This window comes from Pollicipes pollicipes, unplaced genomic scaffold, assembly GCF_011947565.3.
Source record: "Pollicipes pollicipes isolate AB1234 unplaced genomic scaffold, Ppol_2.1 Scaffold_4295;HRSCAF=5057_pilon_pilon_pilon, whole genome shotgun sequence".
NCBI classification, from domain to species: domain Eukaryota; kingdom Metazoa; phylum Arthropoda; class Thecostraca; order Pollicipedomorpha; family Pollicipedidae; genus Pollicipes; species Pollicipes pollicipes.
In genome coordinates this window covers 7,282,757-7,300,800 of record NW_023596461.1, presented here as the reverse complement: position 1 = coordinate 7,300,800, position 18,044 = coordinate 7,282,757, and the positions used below count along the sequence as shown (strand labels likewise).

General features: G+C 54.5%; 1 non-coding gene across 1 annotated transcript; it reads right to left on the bottom strand.

Annotated features, from left to right (window-relative positions):
• Positions 1-1,284: 1,284 nt before the first annotated feature.
• Positions 1,285-1,356, bottom strand: TRNAM-CAU (transfer RNA methionine (anticodon CAU)). Its single transcript has one exon. It is a non-coding gene; the product is annotated as a tRNA-Met (tRNA).
• Positions 1,357-18,044: the final 16,688 nt, after the last annotated feature.

Here is an 18,044-nt window from a genome sequence, read left to right as displayed (position 1 = left end):
AAACCGAGTGAGAGGTAGACGTAAGAATGACCCGCCGCCCGAAACGTGACCAGCCGCGGATTTGCGGAGTTCGCCGAAAAAAGTCAGCTCGTTCGCAGGCCAGCCGCTGGTCATGAATTGGCTGCGCAGTCGCGTGTTTCTGCTGTAGGTCCTCCGCGCAGCAGATATATTCCACAGGCACGTGACTGTGCAACGAGCAGCTGGGGGCCGTAACAACACGGAAGACTCAGATGATGCGGCTGGGACAACAGCACGCATACATTCTACCCTTGCCTCGCGTGGTTATGCCCCAAGGGACCATGGTCCCTCTTCTCTCACGTCCAGCTACGTCCATTCACGTCCAATCCGCACGTAAACACGCCCCAGTCACGTTCAGTTGCCGTCAAATCACGCCCAGGCCACGCCCCCAATCACGTCCAACCACGTCCGAATCACGTCCAGTCACGTCTAAATCACGTCCAGATACCGGCCCAATCCTGTCCCGCGTCACGTCCTCGCGGCCGACGGTCGGCCGGCCGGCGGAGCGTGCGGCCGGCCGGCCGTCGGCCGGCCGACACGTCCGCACGTCGTCGCGTCCACGTTAGCCGCCGCCGGTGGTGTCAGGGCGTCAACGCGGCGCGTCAGCCAAATTGCAGGCGGCCGATCGATTCGCCAATTAGCGGCGGCGCCGATGACTGCCCGGCGGTCGGCGGTGGCTCGCTAATGCGGGGCTCGCGGCCGAGCAGTGCCGCGCCGGGCGCGGCGGGCGGCTCGCGTGTGCCAGACGCGCGGGCGCCGGTGACAGATGAGGCGAGTGGTCACACGGGCGCAGGTGACGCACGAGGTTATGGTGGTCACACAGCCATAGGTGAAACACGGGGTTATGGCATGGACAGCGATGGCACGTCAGGTTATTGTGCCCGCCTGGACAGAGCTGGTATACGAGGTTATGGTGGTCACACAGGCACAGGTGAAACACGGGTTTATGGCATGGACAGCGATGGCACGTGCGGTTATTGCTCCCGCCTGGGCAGAGCTGGTACACGAGGTTTTGGCAGTCATATGATCAGACGTTACGCCCGAGGTTGTAGGGGTCGCATGAGGGACGGCGTGCTGGAGCCCCTTCGTCTAGCTAAAATCGTCTCGTCCAAGTGACCTTAACCCCGCCTTCAAGTGTTGAAGAAACAGACATCTAAAGCAGGTAGATTAAACGGGTATGACTAGTACCTTTATCGCTCAGAAATATACGTCTAGTGCGATTCAGCGTTAGCCGTTACCAGCAGCAATGAAGCAAAACGTCGCACCTAGCAGAGCGTGGTTTCGATCCACGGACCTCTGGGTTATGGGCCCAGCACGCTTCCACTGCGCCACTCTGCTCTACGAGCAACTCACTTTACTAACAAAAACTGAGTTAAACAAGTGGGCGTCGCCATCCGCCGGCGCCCGCACGATGCTTTATGAGCCGTTTGGCGTGTGTTGGCTGATACCAGTCATGATAACCCATTGTGCGTTTCAGATATGGAATACCGGAGACAACTGATTTTTCTCAAATATACTTATCTCGCCCTTCGTTGGTGCAGCATTTGATGTAAGTCCCGCATCATTTGTTATGAGGCCATTGTCCTCGAATGGCTGACTCGAATATTTTCTTAGAGGAATCTCCGTCGGCCTGATGTCGGTGACAAACGAGGGTTAGCAGACTAATATCCGCAGATAACCGGATTCAAATACGGGCCGATTGACTCGCGCGGGCCAAATTTCGGCCATCATATTCAGCTGACGTCTGCGATGGCACTGATCCATCTAGCGTCTCGGGCAGGCGGCGTCTCATATTACGACATTTCTCATTCTTATCGGCACCGGGCTGAAAATATCGGCGGTCATTCGTGTCATGTGGCACGTCTCCCATCCCGCCCAGCGCGAGCCGTGATATCACCGCCCGCAGAACTCCGCACACTTCAGCCCTGCTCCCTCTCCAATGACCTGCAACTGAAGGTCTCCCTCTCACTGCGCACAACAGATGCGCGCTATAGGAGGCTCCACAGAGCAGCCGGTGCGGTGCCGCCCGTGCCCACCAGAGGGCACAGCCGGCCAGCAGCGCCTTCCCGCGTCATGTCCGCGGCGCCAGGCGGGCGTCCGCCTGACCACGGTGGCGGGGTGGCACCGAGGGGGTGGGGGTGGGGGAGTGGGGCGGGGGTGGGGTGCGCGCGGCGCGGTGCCGGTCGCCGCGCCGCCCGACCGGCCCGTATCATTTGCTCGGCGGCGTCTGTCACTGGAGCGGCCATCAGCCACGACAAATGGCCACTCACCGCTCGGCTCGCATTATAAACATGTAATCTTGGCCAATTTATAAATCGTAATTGATATAGCGGGAGAGTCGGCGCGCTGGTGCGGCCGCGCCGCGTCCCCGGACCGTTCCGATCAAAGTCGACGGCGGCCAGCTGGACGAGCGGCGGCGGCCGAGAGTGCCGCACGCGCATCAGCGACACGCCTCGCTCGCAGCCGGCGCTGGTGAGCGATGACTGTTCGGGTTCACAGCGCTGCCGAGGTCAATAGCTCCGCAGCTAATTCGGGCGACACGTCAGGTGCCGCGCTCGTGAAACAATTTGGGCGCGCGTTGACATCATTCATCATCGACGAAACCGCCCATCAGGCTTCGGGCTTCAAAACACCAATCGAGCGTCCATTTTGGTGGCGTTGTGATTAGCACGCACGCGGTGAGCCAGCCCGAGTCGCGGTAAAGCTCACCTCTCCATGGTTGACAAGACGATGAAACGGACTCAGGATGACGCAAGTAATGTATTCTGGCTCTTCCTGCACAGCGAACCTGTCACGCACCGTCAGTGCAAACTTTCCGCCGTCGACATTAGAGCAACGTCTCCATTTCTTTCATCTCAACTTGCTTGGCCCGGGGATTTCCGCCCGCCCTTTCGCGGCAAGCGGCGGTGATTTTGGCGTGTCCGGGAATCAAAGCGGGCGACGAGCGCTCGTTTACATTCATGGAGTCGGCGGGCGACGGCAGCGCGCGCTATCCGAGGTAATTTTCGTCGGTCTCGACGCGCGCCCGTCGACGGCGGCCGGCGGGCAATTTTCCAGCTCACTGCCGCTGTGTCGTTCCAGCGTTGTCGGAATAGTTCATCAGCTTTGCTCGAAATAACGGCTTCCATATCTGCTGATTCGCCTTAAGTAACGGCTCGGCGGCGGCGACCCGCCGCGACAGCCAGGGCGTAGACGTGGACTGGGCAGGAGATCAGAATAACGGAGACGGAGACTGGACAGGAGATCAGAATAACGGCGCGGCAGGCCGACGGATGGTGATTGGCCGAGCGAGCCGCGCCGAGATCGCCGCAGTCGAGGAGGGTGACGAGCAGCGGCGCGAGAGACAATGCCAGATCGAAAACGCCGCACCGGGGTGCGAGGGATGCGGCATTAGAACAGAAAATGGGAATTGGGGAAAGTAAGCTTTTGCGTCAGTTCGTTTCGTCACGCCTCAAAATATGGCTGCGCTTGGCCATTTGTGTCGGTCTCTAATGGCAACTGCATGGTGACGTATGATTAGGGCTCAAGCACGGAACGAAATTGCTTTGGATGATTAATTCGCTGCCAATTCCTGATTTTCTGTCATTTCCATCTTGTTCCGCCGTTCGCTGACTTATTCTGGTCAGTTTATGGTGAATAACATCGCATGCATATTTTCCAGTACGGCTTCAGGGAGGGCGGGGGGGGGGGGGCAAGAAAGGTCAGAAAACCGCGGAGGCAAAACTTTATTTTCAGGGTAATTGCTGTCGACCATGATTATAGGACTGATGCTAAACTTCCTGCGAGAGAAAGGAACGGAAAGCCCTGATGCTCTATCTCAGGCACTCATTGCCAGGTTCATGCAGTTTTTCAGTCGCCATACATCTTTGGAGGCCTCTTTGCAGTGGCTCAAATTTCACAGCAATGAAACAAAGCAATGGATCCGTTAGGCATTTCGAGAGAAAGTTCATGCTCTGACACAATGGCACCATGAATAGCGGACAACGCAGACTCACGTATACTCAAGATCGGTGTGCTGCACCCAGCCTAGCTTCCATGTGACAATTGTGGCGCTGCTGTTTACATGGGCGGATTTGGGTTCAGTGGTGGGCGTTATGGGTCGTTAAAGTGAGCGCTATGACATTCGAGTTAAGTGGCGAGCGTTAAACATTCGAGTGAGTTTCAGGAGCGATCAGTTTTGGTGTCTGATAAGAAATAATTTGCAAAATCAGCGTATTCCGAATACTTGACAGTGGCAGTGATTGAATGACTGGATTTAAGTAAGCATCGCCGACATGCTCAGTCGACCTTACCTTGTTGGAGTGAACGATGCGGGCATACCGGGTAAGGAAGACCCTCCTCTCCCTCCCTATCTCTTCTTTCTCTCTCTCTCTCTCTCTCTCTCTCTCTCTCTCTCTCTCTCTCTCTCATCTCTCTCTCTCTCTCTCTCTCTCTCTCTCTCTCTCTCTCTCTCTCTCTCTCTCTCTCTTCTCTCTCTCTCTCCTCTCTCTCTCTCTCTCTCTCTCTCTCTCTCTCTCTCTCTCTCTCTCTCTCTCCTCTCTCTCTCTCTCTCTCTCTCTCTCTCTCTCTCTCTCTCTCTCTCTCTCTCTCTCTCTCTCTCTCTCTCTCTCTCTCTCTCTCTCTCTCTCTATCTCTCTCTCTCTCTCTCTTTCTCTCTCTCTTTCTCTCTCTCTTTCTCTTCTCTCTTTCTCTCTATTTCTCTCTCTCTCTCTCTCCCTCTCTCTCTCGCTCTGTCTGTCTGTCTCTCCCTGACCCTTTTTTCTCTTTCGTCCCTCTCCCCCTCCTTATTTCTACATTTGTTGATTGAGCGTTTATGTTTTTTTAGTTTCATTCGAGAATTGGGGTTTATGGGTTCTGGCAGACCCGATCTCAGCAGCTGGCGATGTCACCGCACATACTCCGACAAAGCATGCACATACTCCGACAAAGCAGCTCTGCTGTAGTAGTCCGAACTGGCGTTCTCCGTTGAAGGGGTACGGTTGTCGTTCCAGCCGCTGGCAGACTCAGGTAATCCCTGCCATACTGGCCATCGCTGAGCGGCTCACCTGATCACACAGATCCAGAGCTTGGTGCGATTACCAGTATCTGCTAACAGACACGTGGGGTGATGAAACTGCTGGGGGCGTTGAAACCGCTGGCGCACTAAATGTACCGATTACCGGGACCGGGACCGGGACCGGAAATTGATGCCGTAACACTTGTACCGGAACACTTCTTGTGTCCGGAAAAGCACGCAACATTTTCGGTGCCTTAAGCGGAAATGCTTCCCATAAGGGTAAGGAACAATTCTTAATTGGCACTGCGCAATGCGAAGAAGAAACCTCCTTTTGAAAGTCGGGTTTTAGTTGGAATACAATCGGTAGATAACGCTGTGGAATGGAAAAGCTCAGCGTGCTCATCATTTTTTTACCATTGTGTGTTGGACAGGTTTTAGCTGTCCACAGGCAAATGGTTGACAGAAATGGTGGTTTCCCGTACTTTGCTTTTTCCCAGACTTATGCTAACTCTGAATCATTTCTTTAAATTGATCTCCATGCCGTTTTCATCGATGCTAGAGTTCATATAACAAAACAAATTAACACTGCAACTAACGCCTGAAAATGCTACAATGAAACTATTTCTCAAAAGTTTTGTCGCGGACCTAATCGACCATGAGTGCTGCCTTTGGTGTATCTTTTTATGGTTCCTGTTTTTTACCTGTCGGTGCTGGAATGCTATGATTCTCTTATACTCTGGCCACACACATTTTAAACGCTGTTTTATTATTTTATTTGCCAGCTTACCTTGGATATACTGAGGTAATGGATGAAGGGTAAACTGACAAACTTCTTTACTTGATAACGTATAGGCAATCACGTTTAGTGTAACACCCATTATCATGTTTGGTATGGTAATTTCATGGTAGTTTTCAATGCTTAATGCATATGGTTTTCTGAGCAATTGACATGATGATGCAGAAACCCTGCACTCTGAATAAAATCCAACTGAGAAACTTTCTTTCGTTCCACCTTTTGAACCTGTGTTGTATATTAAAGCTACTAGCAGTAAGAAGACAAGTTTGTTTTTATATTCATTTGCTCTAAATCCATCCACGAGGTGGCTTCTCAGGTTGTCGGCTGGTTGTTCAAGTTCGTTCGGTTCTTTACAACACCCGCTTACTCGTTTCTACACATTGCAAAACACACTATAAAATACGATGCCAAGGAATTTGCTATGAAATACGATGCTAAGAAACGCAATATCCAGGAACGTACTTTAAAATACGATATTGTCAAATACGATATCTTGAAATACATTACTATGAAATATGATACAATGTGCAATGCTATAAAATACGCTGCAATAAAACACGATACTACAACACACGATGCTATAAAATACAACACATTAAAATACGATGATGCACACACACACGATACACGCGATACGATACACCCGCGGCACGATACACACACGATACAATACACACAACATTGGAATCAACCTACTTATTGCCTGTTACTGACGCTTATTTCTTGGTGTGTGCTAAGCTGCTAGTACTTAGTGTGCTGTTTTGAAAGCCTGTGTCTGGATCGAAGAAGCTGCATGCTCTTTAAGGAGAATGTGGTAAACGTTGCGGTTTAGGAATGAGCTTGACATTGAATGAGCTTTGTGGCTGGTTATGTTCATGCAATGTTTGTGAAAATGGCATTCGTTTGCAGCATATTATGAAATTTAAGGAATGATGCTTATTTCTTGGTGTGTACAGATATGCTTGTGATAGTGGTAAAATCGGAACACAATTAATTTGATAACCAGAATGGTCACATCCATCACCAAAATGCATATGCAAATCAGCTGAGTCCGGAAGCCAAGGAGCTTATTTTCACAAAGAATACTGATGTGCACCAATGGAGCCAGTTCAAATCTAGTAAACGACGCCGACCAGAAATGAGACTGAACATGACAGTGCCGTTAGAGGGGCATCACCGATCACAGAAATGCATTAAAATGCAACCAAAAGCACAACTTGTTCGCCCTGCGCAGCTCAGACGGTCAGACTACCTGGCGATCCCCGCCCACCCGTGGCGAGATCAGGGTTCAGATCGCCATGCATGTCATACGCCTGAGGCACAGTCAGGATAGCCTGCATGAGGAGGGCGTCACAGCTCAGTGAGAACTTCTGACAATTTGTCTTTCTGTCCGGAGCCATCTTCAGTGCTAACAGAAAATGCCGCCCTCGGTATGATGGAGGTGGTCGTCCCGCTTCACCGCGTTTATGTGCGATTGCTTTTTACCTCTGACCAGTGGCGTTGGCGGGATTTCGCGCAGGAGTTGCCCAAATTGATGCACAACGACCATTTCAGCCAAGCGGCCCCATGGCGTTGCAATAAAGTTTCTGTTGTTTATTTGATGCACCTGTTCAGGCTCTACATCTCATTTTGAAGTCTCGAGGGCTCATTCGTCATGATTCAGAAGACTTACGGGAATTTTATCAGCCCTTCGGCCCCAGGGAGCTCCAACCACCTCCAGGGGACGGGGGGGGGGGGCTTTAAAAGCCCCCTGGTTACGCCTATGCCCCGATTAGATGGCCTACAGCCCATGGCAGCAGCTGCTCAAGGCCTGGGAGGTCAGAGGGTGGGACGGACTGTGCCGAGCACTGTGGCACATTTAACTGTTGCCACTGAGTGTGGTTGTTTAATTAAAATTCGACGATTGGAAGGCGGTATCAGGGAGCATACGACAAACTTGGCTTTTCGTGAATTGCTGCCTTAGATTCATTTGATCAAAAATGCTTGGAGAAGACTTAAGAACGAGAAGCAAACAAAAGAATGGCACATTGGTTGGCACACCACCATGGCACATCACCCAAGTGCGTACATGGACCATGACTCGGCTTATCCGTGGGCATCTGGCTGAGACGGAGCGCAGGGCTCCCTTGTTCGGTACTGGGGCTCCTGACGGACACAGACAGAACCCTGCCATTGCTGTGTTGTGAACGTCGCATTGTCATTCGTCATGTTTTATTTAGTTGTCAGAGGGCCCCGACTAGCGGAAGAGCCCTCTGACATTCGGGGTGCCGTTCCCGTTCTCGTTCAGCAAGTGTGCCTCCAGTCCAGGATGAACATCCACGGGCAAACATGGGTTAGTCATATCAGTTAAAATGCTTGACACCATTTGCTTCAACGCAGGCGTATAATCTGGCACTACCAAATACCTCTGTAGAATCCCGAAGAAATAACAATAACGCCCCCTACACGTGATATAAAAGTCCTTCAGTCCCAGCTTTTTTGACATCATCCGTTAATTCTTATGAATAGTTTGCTGCCTTCAATGCACGTCAATATCATATAAATTCATTAACTTTTTGAGCCCTTTCCACTCTTAACGATAAACAACGCTCAAAACATTGATGACCGCCAATTTCACTGTTATCTAGCGCTACAACGTTGTTGAACCAACTTCTCCCGATAAAGTGACGGTCGTTAACTCTACATAAATACCTTGAACTCATAACGCCCCAACAGTCGGTTTAGAAAGGATCGAATCAGCCCAGTGGTTTGTTGGAGCTTGTCATTTAAGACCTGAGTTTTTTTTATTTTATTGACATCTAAACTGCAGTCATATGTACATCTCCCGAAGGCTTCTGGGTTCAGTTTCAGTTAAAGAAGACAAAATATAGAAATGAACGAGGAGACTTAGTGCTACCGACAGAAAGCGAGCCAAATGGCCTGATTTTTCCGGGGGAGGGGGGCGTTCACTGGCGAGGCCACTTTGTCAGCCCTTTGACCCCTCCTTACCTAGACTCTGGCTGCGCCCCCTGTTCATGTCGCCCTGTTTCTCCAGATACAGCTACCCAGCCAGCTTTCCCAGCCGCCACGGAGAGGACGCCTCTCAGGCTGCCTGGCAGTTGGAGGCGGCCAATAGGCTTATCCTATACTTTTAAACAGCAAACAAGTCCTCTAGTGTTGCTCTACTAGAGGGCAACGTCCAGTGCGCAAAAAACGCAGCATCGACGCGGAAATCGGGCTTGGGTCGCCGCATAGTTTAAGCTAGATATCGTTGAGCTCAAATATCCCGAGCGCCGGGTGAGATGACGGTTGTTCTAGGCGCCGCCGTTCGCGGCCAGCCACGCTGATCGTGCATTCGTCACCATCGAGTGGCGCCGGCTTGGAGAGGCTGGTCGTGCGTGCGCGCCACGCTGGTACGCCGTGACGGGAATGCGGCGCATAACTGCCAGCTGCGCTTAGTGGTGGGGGCTGCTATGACTTGGCAGCAGTTCTCTGAACACACGCACATGGGGCAATGGGCAGCCACGCTGCTAAACATGCAGTGGGATGTTCGCCACCGCCGGTCGCCACTGCCGCGCAGCCTGGAAAGCTGGACACCATACTAGCCGCCGGCGAACGCTGAAGATCTGCTGCGCATCGCCAGCAACTTCCTCGCAACTTCCTTCCTTTCTCCATCGCCTCCAGTCGTCGCACTTTTACCAGCAGCGTGCAGGAACTTTCTGAACATTGCGTCAGTTGTTGTAGTCGGATTTCAGTCCATTTCTTTCCCCACAACACCAGTAAACTCGTGATAATTCCCAGACCAGTGGGAGAGGAGCGAGGCCAACTGGTATTAGACGTGACACGACGCTGCGTTCTGCCGGTGATCTCTGTTAATGCATGCATGACGTTAATAACTAGGGGTCTCCCCTCGATTCTTATAATCGTATGGTGTGCAATTTTCTGCTAATTTGAGTGGCGAACCTAAAAAGCTTTCGAGTTCCGTTATTGGTAGCCGTCAGTAAGCTAGTTAGCTTTCAAATACAATTCACCGTACCAAATTTGCCTAGAATAATTCGGTCAAAACAACGGATATGTTCACGAAGATGTTTGTGCTTGTCGGAAATGTCTGGCAGCCTCTTCGTCCAAATCGATGCCTTCGAAAAGCTTTGCTTCACCATCCAATTTAACCGCCTTTTAATCTATCACAATACACAGTTCTTAGGAACGGTGAGTGCCCTCTCAGCCTCCATACCCCCCTGCAGCCTCCGTGCTCAGCCCGCCGTCTCTGTGTCACCGGGGCATTCCCACACCGGTCGCCCGCCGCCCCCTCTCGAGCCTGCGCTTTTTCAAAGTGTCACTGCCGGTCGGGGGCAGCGAGTAAAACAATCCTTTGATTAATCGCAGCCGAGCCCCCCGGCGGCGGTGGCGCAACAAAGCTCGCCCACTGCGCGCTACAAGGGGAGCGTCAATGCATTGGACGCGGCGCGTCAGCCAGCGGATCGTCCGCGATTATCCCCCGATGCGAGCGCAATTTGTTGTCAATTTCACTTGCAAAGCAGAAGAGTTGGTCTCATCTCCGGCGAGATATGTTTGTCGAAAGGATTTAGTCGCCGAAACGACCGAGGCGGGTTTGTATCATCAAATGGGATCAAAAGATTGAACTTCAAACTGTGACTGGATTTATGGTAATGAAGTGACGGCAGGCCGACCGATCTGCCCTAATCAGAGGGGAGACAAGACAAAGCGCGAGCCGTGTGACAGGAGGAACGCGCGCACCCGTACAGAGTTAATCGGCGTGGGCCGTAATTTAGCACCAGCTCTCGTGCCGCCCAGCCCTCGCGATCTCGCTCCAAAGACGGCGACCGGGGGCCCTGCCCGAGATTTTGCCGTCGTGTTTTCCTCGCCAAATCGGCGAAAACAGTGGCCGCTGCTTCACACCCTGCCACCCAAGAGCCACTTTATCTCGGCCATCGCCAGAATGTAAACTCTCCATCGGGCTGGTGATTAATGCTCGCGCGCACCATAGTTGATAGCCCGGCCGGGCTGGCGAAGAAAGACCTGTTTTGGAACGCGAACAGGAGGGGGCGGAAGGCCACACGTCCAAAGGGTGGTCCGGCACCCCGCCGTTGGGAAAATAAAGAAATTGCCGGTGATAGATAGGTGAGGCGAAGGCGAGCATGCGCGTCGGACAATGGGACACCCAAGTGGGCTGTCGGGTGGCTGCATTCTTGAGCGGCGAGAGAGCAGAAGTGGCCTGCTCGCCGGGGACTGCCCGACAGCTGCGTTAAGGACGCGCCTTTGTCGGTGGGTGGGAGGCCAGCGTGGCCGGTCAAATTAACTCCCCCGGCCGGCCAGTGTCCAGTCCGTTGATAATGAGGGTCTGACTGACCCCCGACAGGGCTCACCAGCTGACCAGCGCCAGGTGCTGGTCCCCGCACCGTGCCCGGGCGGGCAGACAGCATCCAGGAGGGCCGCTTCGCTTCCCAGAGCCCACTGGCAGATCCAACGGGAGGATCGACACAGAATCCATATTTAAGTCCATGTTGCCGAATACCGCGACAAAAAGTAACTAATGCTGCTATTATATTACTATTATCGTTTTTGCTTTGAGGATAATCACAGTCATTCGGTACTTGTCTCCCCGAGACCCAGTTCTGGACCCGCCTCTGCCACAGTCCGGACCAGCCTCTGCCACGAGCGTGCAGGCTATCTCCTGGCCCGAGGTCGTCCGTGGTGACCGCCGAGAGCAGGCACCTACGCGCGGGGTCGCCGAACACGACCAATGATTTACCTCGCCGCGGGGCGATAGGATCTCGTCCTTCCGCGGCCGGCCGCTATTTTGACACGGCCGCTATCGCCAGCTGTCCCAACAGCGCCGACAGCGCCACCGTTCGTCCGGTGATGGCGGTGGGTGATGGACGACGGCGACACCTGCGGTCAGGCCCGGAAAGCGCGGGCAACACGCCCGGAGCGCCTCCTCACGACCTGCGTGCGGGGTCACGCGGGAGGGCAGGTCACCGTTCGGCACGGTCCTTCACCGGCCTGGCCGATGGCGACGGCCGGGCTGACCAGCTGGGCGTCGTCCCACGCGGACCCGACGGGACTTGGCACCCGTCACGGCGCGCTGGAGGGAGGTCCGAGCCGGCGGCGTCACGTGGCGACGGTGTCTCGATGTGGGCTGAGCTGGGAACGGGCTGACTTTCTCCGGGCCTGCCTGCCCCCGTGCCCCGCGATGCCGATCAGCGAAGGCAGGAAAGGGATCAAAGTGAGCTTGACGATGCTCCATACAATCTGGAAGTGTTTAGATCACTTGAAGGGACCGGGTCTGTGGTGGATTAGTGGGTCTTAGGCTGGTGCTTTTCACGCTCCACTTACCTGACGAATGTTATCATGCTGCTGAACGACGAATGGTGTCTGCTTGAGGGCTCACAAAGCCACCGCGATTACGTCTGACTTCGGGCCCACAAACCGATTTGCGGCGGCGAAATAATGCGGGGAATTTCTGTACAGAATGGTCCTACTCTATTTTTCTATCGGAAAAAGGAAACACTCATCTGATCCTAATGCAAAGCTTACAGCTCAGGGCCCTTGTTTTGTATGGCCCATATGAAAGTGAAGCGTTCGGTCCCCACTCGCCTGTTATCCTTAAAAAACAAACATTTCTGTCTACCTTGGCTCCGACCTGATAAGAGTAAGGGTGCTGGGCGCTTACGATGCAGTCTGTACTAATTTTAGAGCAGGAGCGGAACAATGGGCACTAGGGAGCACATCTCAAGAATGCATCACTGAAGATGGCACTGCAAATCCAGTTTAGTGCGCAGTAACCGCGCCAAAATTCTCTCATGACGTACCGCATATATCGCATGACCTATACAACGCATCGCATGATTTCGATCACTCAACGGCTATTCACGGTGGGGACGGGGACGTACCCTGAGAACCACTACGTGCCTACAGCCGTCACTCTGTATGTATCTACCGTAGTCAGCTAGGGGCGAACTAAAACCCTGCCGGGTTTCCATACGCTGACCCGTCCCTACGTCACGCCCTCGCCTGACCTCCGCCTGCCTCGTATGACCTCAGTCAAACCCAGTTGACCTCAATGGCTCCCTTTACCACAAATGGCCACAGCTCATCTTGACCCGCCTCTACCGACCCCAGCTGACCCCACCGACCTCAGCTGGTCTGTGCAAGCCTCAGGCGACCGCTGCTGGTCGCAGTAGATCACTCATAGTAGTAGGTCACTAGATCTCAGTAGATCACTCATAACTCGACAGGTCTCTTCTGTCCGTGATAAACCCCAGGTGATGTCTGCCTCAGCTAACCTACACCGACCAATGAGCCCGGCTGATATCTAACAGTTTAATTAGATCTTCGTTAAACTTAGAGGATTTCTGACCATTTAAACCGTTTTCGTCTGCACTCTAATGACCTCAGCTGACCTCTGCCGGACTCAGTTATTCTCTTTGACCTCAAAAGACCTCTACCAACTTTAGCTGATCTCTTCTGATCTTAGCTAATCTATACTGGCTTCAAATAACTTTGTATGATCTCAGCTGGTCCGAGCTGATGTTTGCTGGCATCAGCTGTCTACTCCTAATCCCCACCGACCTCAGGTGATTTTTGCTTATCTCAGCTGATCCCTACTCATCTCAGAAGACCTGAAGTGGCATCAGCTGGTATCTCTGCTGACTGCAGTTAACCTCTGCTAGCCTCTGCTGACGCCAGCTGAGTGCTACGAACCTCAGCCGGGCTGTACCAACATCTTTTGAACTCAACCAATTTCTACTGACTTCACCTGGTCTCTGCTGACTTCATCTGATAACACCTATTCCGGCAGACTCTCCCGACCCCAACTCGTATTTCTGCCTCAGCTGATCTGTGCTGGCTTCATCTGTTTTGCGCTATCTCCAGTGCGGTCTTCTGGTTTCTGTTGACCTCAGCTGCCCTCGCATAACTTAAACTCGCCGACTGATTGACTGCAATTCTAGTAGTTTGAGATACTATCTGTTGATCTTTGCCGCTCCCAGCCGGTCACCGCTGACCTTGGCTGAGGTGTTCTCACTTCAGCCAACCCGTATTGATCACTAGAGACCCAGCTGGTCTCCTCTGGCCTCAGCTGACCCCACTAATCTCTGCTGACCCCAGACGTTCTCCACTGGCCATATCTGACCCCTCGCGACCCCGGCTGACCCCACGGACGGCGATGAACCCGCAACCCCGTTCTCTGCGCTGCATGACCCACGGAGTACGCCGGCTCCAGCCTGCCGCCCGGCCGTCACTGCGCCATTATCGCCGACAGAAGCACATCGGTCAGCGCCGCCTGGCGCCGGCTGCCGCGCCGCTGCGCCATCCATCGCCGCCGGACCCCCGCGCGCCACGAGCGCCGCCGATCGGCTGCGCCGCGGTCGGCGTGAATAAATAATGCGACGACAATCGCCGACGGCCGGCATATTCGTCATCGTAACGGGCGGCGACGGCGCGCCGGCCGCGCGCCGCATACGCAAGCGGACGCTAATTAGGCGTATTTATTAGGTACAGGTCGCCCGGCGAGGACACGCGGTGATGCACGGCGGCGCGCGGCAGCAAAACCGGCTCCGGGTCAGACCACTGCGGGACGGCAGGTGGGGGAGGGCAGGCGGGAGGGCCGGTGGGGGAGGTGGCAGGAAGAGGAGCGCAGGTGAGGAGGACAGGGGGACAGAACTGTAGGAGGGGAGGGCAGGCGGGGAGGATGGGAGGACGAGGCAGCAGGAGGGGAGGGCAGGCGGCGATGACGGGATGACGGAACGGTAGGAGGGTAGGGCAGGCGGGGAGAACGGGAGGACGGGACGGTAGGAGGGGAGGGAAGGCGGAGAGGACAGCAAGACAGGACGGTAGGAGGAGACGGCAGGTGGGGAGGACGGCAGGAGGGCGAGCGCAGCCGGGGAATCGTTGCAGACGAGGTGCAGAAAGAACACATCTTGTGAGGGGAAAATAGGAGAGAAGTGTTGCACGAAGGTTCTGTAGTAAGCCGATGCCGGGAGTCTAGTTCCGAAGGGTCAGAGAGAGGTTTGAAGTAACGTTTTCACCGTGCAGACCAGCGTGACGGTAACAAGTAGACAAGAATCCAACAAAACCACGTCGTGGTGGATGCATTAAAGGCTTTATACAACGCTCTCGTAAATATTACATTCCTGCTGACAAATGCACGCCAGTTGAAGAGAGCCTCTTCACACATCGGGCGCCCGGCATGCTCAGCACGTTGAGGCTCAGCTACATGCTATCCCCCTCCCCAAGTTCTCCGAGCCACTCTACCGTCGGTCCGGACCGCTCCAGCTGCTGTCAGCTCACCCCCAGGGGGCGCCCGCCGTCCCGGTCCGCTCACGCTCCGGAGGCAGTCGGCGGCGTCGCCGGCGTAAAAACGGCGCGCGCCCGGCCGCGTCGCCGACCGCCCGGGCGGCGTCAGCACGTCAGCGCTGACAGCCAGGTGACGTCACGGCGGGGGTCCGTCAGCGGCGTCAGCGCGGCGACAGGCCGTCGTCAGCCGCCGCCGGCCGGCTGAATATTCAGCGGCCGTTTTTGCAGCGGCGCCCGGTGGACAGGGGGCGTCCGGTCGGCCGCGCCGCAGATAAGCCAGACAGGATGGCAGCGAGCCGCTGCATGATGGCTGCGTTATTTTGATGCCAATTTAGATAAATGTGTCGGTGTTTAGCCTTTCCTGGCCGCCATTCGGGTGGGACGTGTGGGGCGAGGTCGGCAGGAGGTGAACCACACCGGGGGCCAAGATGATGCCCGTCCTGCTGTCCAAGCTGACGTGGAGACTTGTCTCACCAAGCTGCAAAGGAAGCGAGAGTCGGATGCCAGCGCAAAAGCAGCGATGCAACTGGCTATAGTTTCAGACGAATTGACCGTGGTGAAGCCATTTTCCCGATAAAAGATACTATCACGCAGACGATTGCCGGGAGACCAGGAAGTAAGTCAACGCGCTGTTGGAGATATGATGGCTTAACATGCATAGAACTCTAAGATTTGTGCTAATGTGATCAAGCCACCCCATGTGTAGGCCTCGGTGGAAAAATTAGAAAGAAAGAGCTACGTGCTATCAATATCGCCAATCGACGTCAGCCAATTTTTGTTTGCGCACAACGCATCTAGCAAATGACATGCACAATGCAGGTTTTTGCTTGCGAAAAGAGCCTCCGTCTACGAGACCTGCGGGACCAGTCCGAGAAAAACTGCAACAAACAACTGAGCCCAGCAAGCGCGCGCCTCGGGGCAGCCAGCTGTGGCCAAATTACAAGTAGGCGCCTCTCTTTGTCAGCTACCGGGTCTCGTGTGTATAATGACGCGGCTGCCGTGGCCATTCGCGGCGCTCTGCAGTGTTCCGCGGACGTTCCCGGGCCCTAATCGGCGCCACTTCGTCGCCGCCGAATTGGTGCGCCCTTCGGCTCGCGCGGCCAGCGTCTGCGGGTGGCGGTGGTCACGTCACGCCCACCGGCGGCGACCGCGGCCTCCGGCTGCACACCGACACGTAAATGACAGCCGCGCACCACGCGACGGTCATTTCGCGGCGCGGCTAACCGCACGTCTCCTCGTCAAATCACCACTCCCGCGACGCCGCGACGCGCCAAATTCAATGTAATTCAATTTCGGTAATCGCGGCGTCCGGCGCGCTGGCCGGATTAATCAGCTGATTGCGCCCGGTAACCAGCTGATTACGGGTGTCGGCGGCGGAATGGGTGTCACGGCGGTGGCCGGACCCGCCCCCATCCTCTCGGCGCGGCCGTCATTATGACGGGTGGGCTGTCATTAGGCCGGTGACATCTCGACGCCCTAGATGCGCGCCGCCCGCCAGATGGCAGGCAGGGGCTTCCGCCCGCTGCCTCCCACCGCTGCCGCCGTCGCCGAGCAGACCTCGGCTGCGGCACCTGCAGATGGGACGAATTGTCAGCCATGGGTGTGTGTGTGGGGGGAGGGGAGGGGGGAAGGGGTGCAGTTTTCTTTTCTCTTGGGGAACCCCATCCTGTTACTTTGAGAAGAAAGTGGGCCAAATACGGAGAAAACGTGTTTCCGTCGTATTTTGAAGCCATGTTTAGCCCTCTTCCCGGCTCAAACCCCGGCTTATTTCGCAAAACAACAACCCTAGTGGTAAAATGCTATTTTTCCGACCAAAACGCAACTCAACTTTGTATCGAAAACGCGTGGAAATTGGAGGAGACTGAGACTAAAGCATTATGTAACTACGTCATCTTAAGTTCTACGTAAGAAGACAGACTAAAGTTAAGGAGACTACGGTTAGCCTATGGATAATGCGTCTTTTCGTTGCACTCGTGATGAGTGGGTAGCCAGCACCATACCTGTCACTGGATTCTGCTCAGCAACAACGCGGCCCAAGTTGAAACCATGCCTCTTCAATCAGGATGATCTTGTGCCCGGGCTCGCGAGGTCCGCCCCCGCCGGCCTATCATGACCGCCAGCAATCATAAGCCAAGGAACAGGGAGTTGTGTGGGCGGTGTGCCGTGTTCCATTCACTATTCGTGACGCCCGGCGTCAAATTTATGGAGCCGCATATAAATGGTTTACTTCCAAAAAAGCTTTGCGCGAACAAGTCACGCCTCTCTGGGATATTCCTGCGCATCTGATCCTACATGGGCTTGCATGGCAGACTTTTTACCGTTCGCAGTTTACTTCTATGCAAGTGAACTGTTCTTACATATAAAGATTTTCAGCAATCCAAACTGTCCCAGTGGGCATTAATTGAACCAAATAAAATGATTAAAAAGCTCGCCTATGCCGGTGGGGGTCTAGATTGGAGGCATTTGCAAGCCGACAGTGTCATAAATTCCAAGATACTCCAGGCCACTGGTTGCTGCGGCAGCGCATGTGGGTGTCCACCTTGCCACATTAATTTACCCTTTGTTGCGCAGGGGTGAGTGACATAATAGCCGCCTAAGTGGAATAATTGCGTCAATTTTCCGCGCCTAGACAGCCGAAATGAGAGAGCAGGCGACGCAGTAGGTCTTCATCTCCCCAAATCGCGCTCTGCAATCTCCGCCAACGGTCTGACCAAACGTGGGAGTCGGCACCAACACAGAACGCAGACCTGCGGCAGCGCGCCGTGATGACCACCGGCCTAATCGGCGCTTCTTGCCTCCTCCAGCGCCGCCCAGCCTTGGCACGTCTCGTCCTCGTGCCTGACGCGGCGGGACGGTCGGCGCCGACCTCCCACATAGCTCAGCGCTAGCCCGGACCTGCTCGCGGTCGCGCGGCGGCACGAAGCGGCTGCGTCGCTA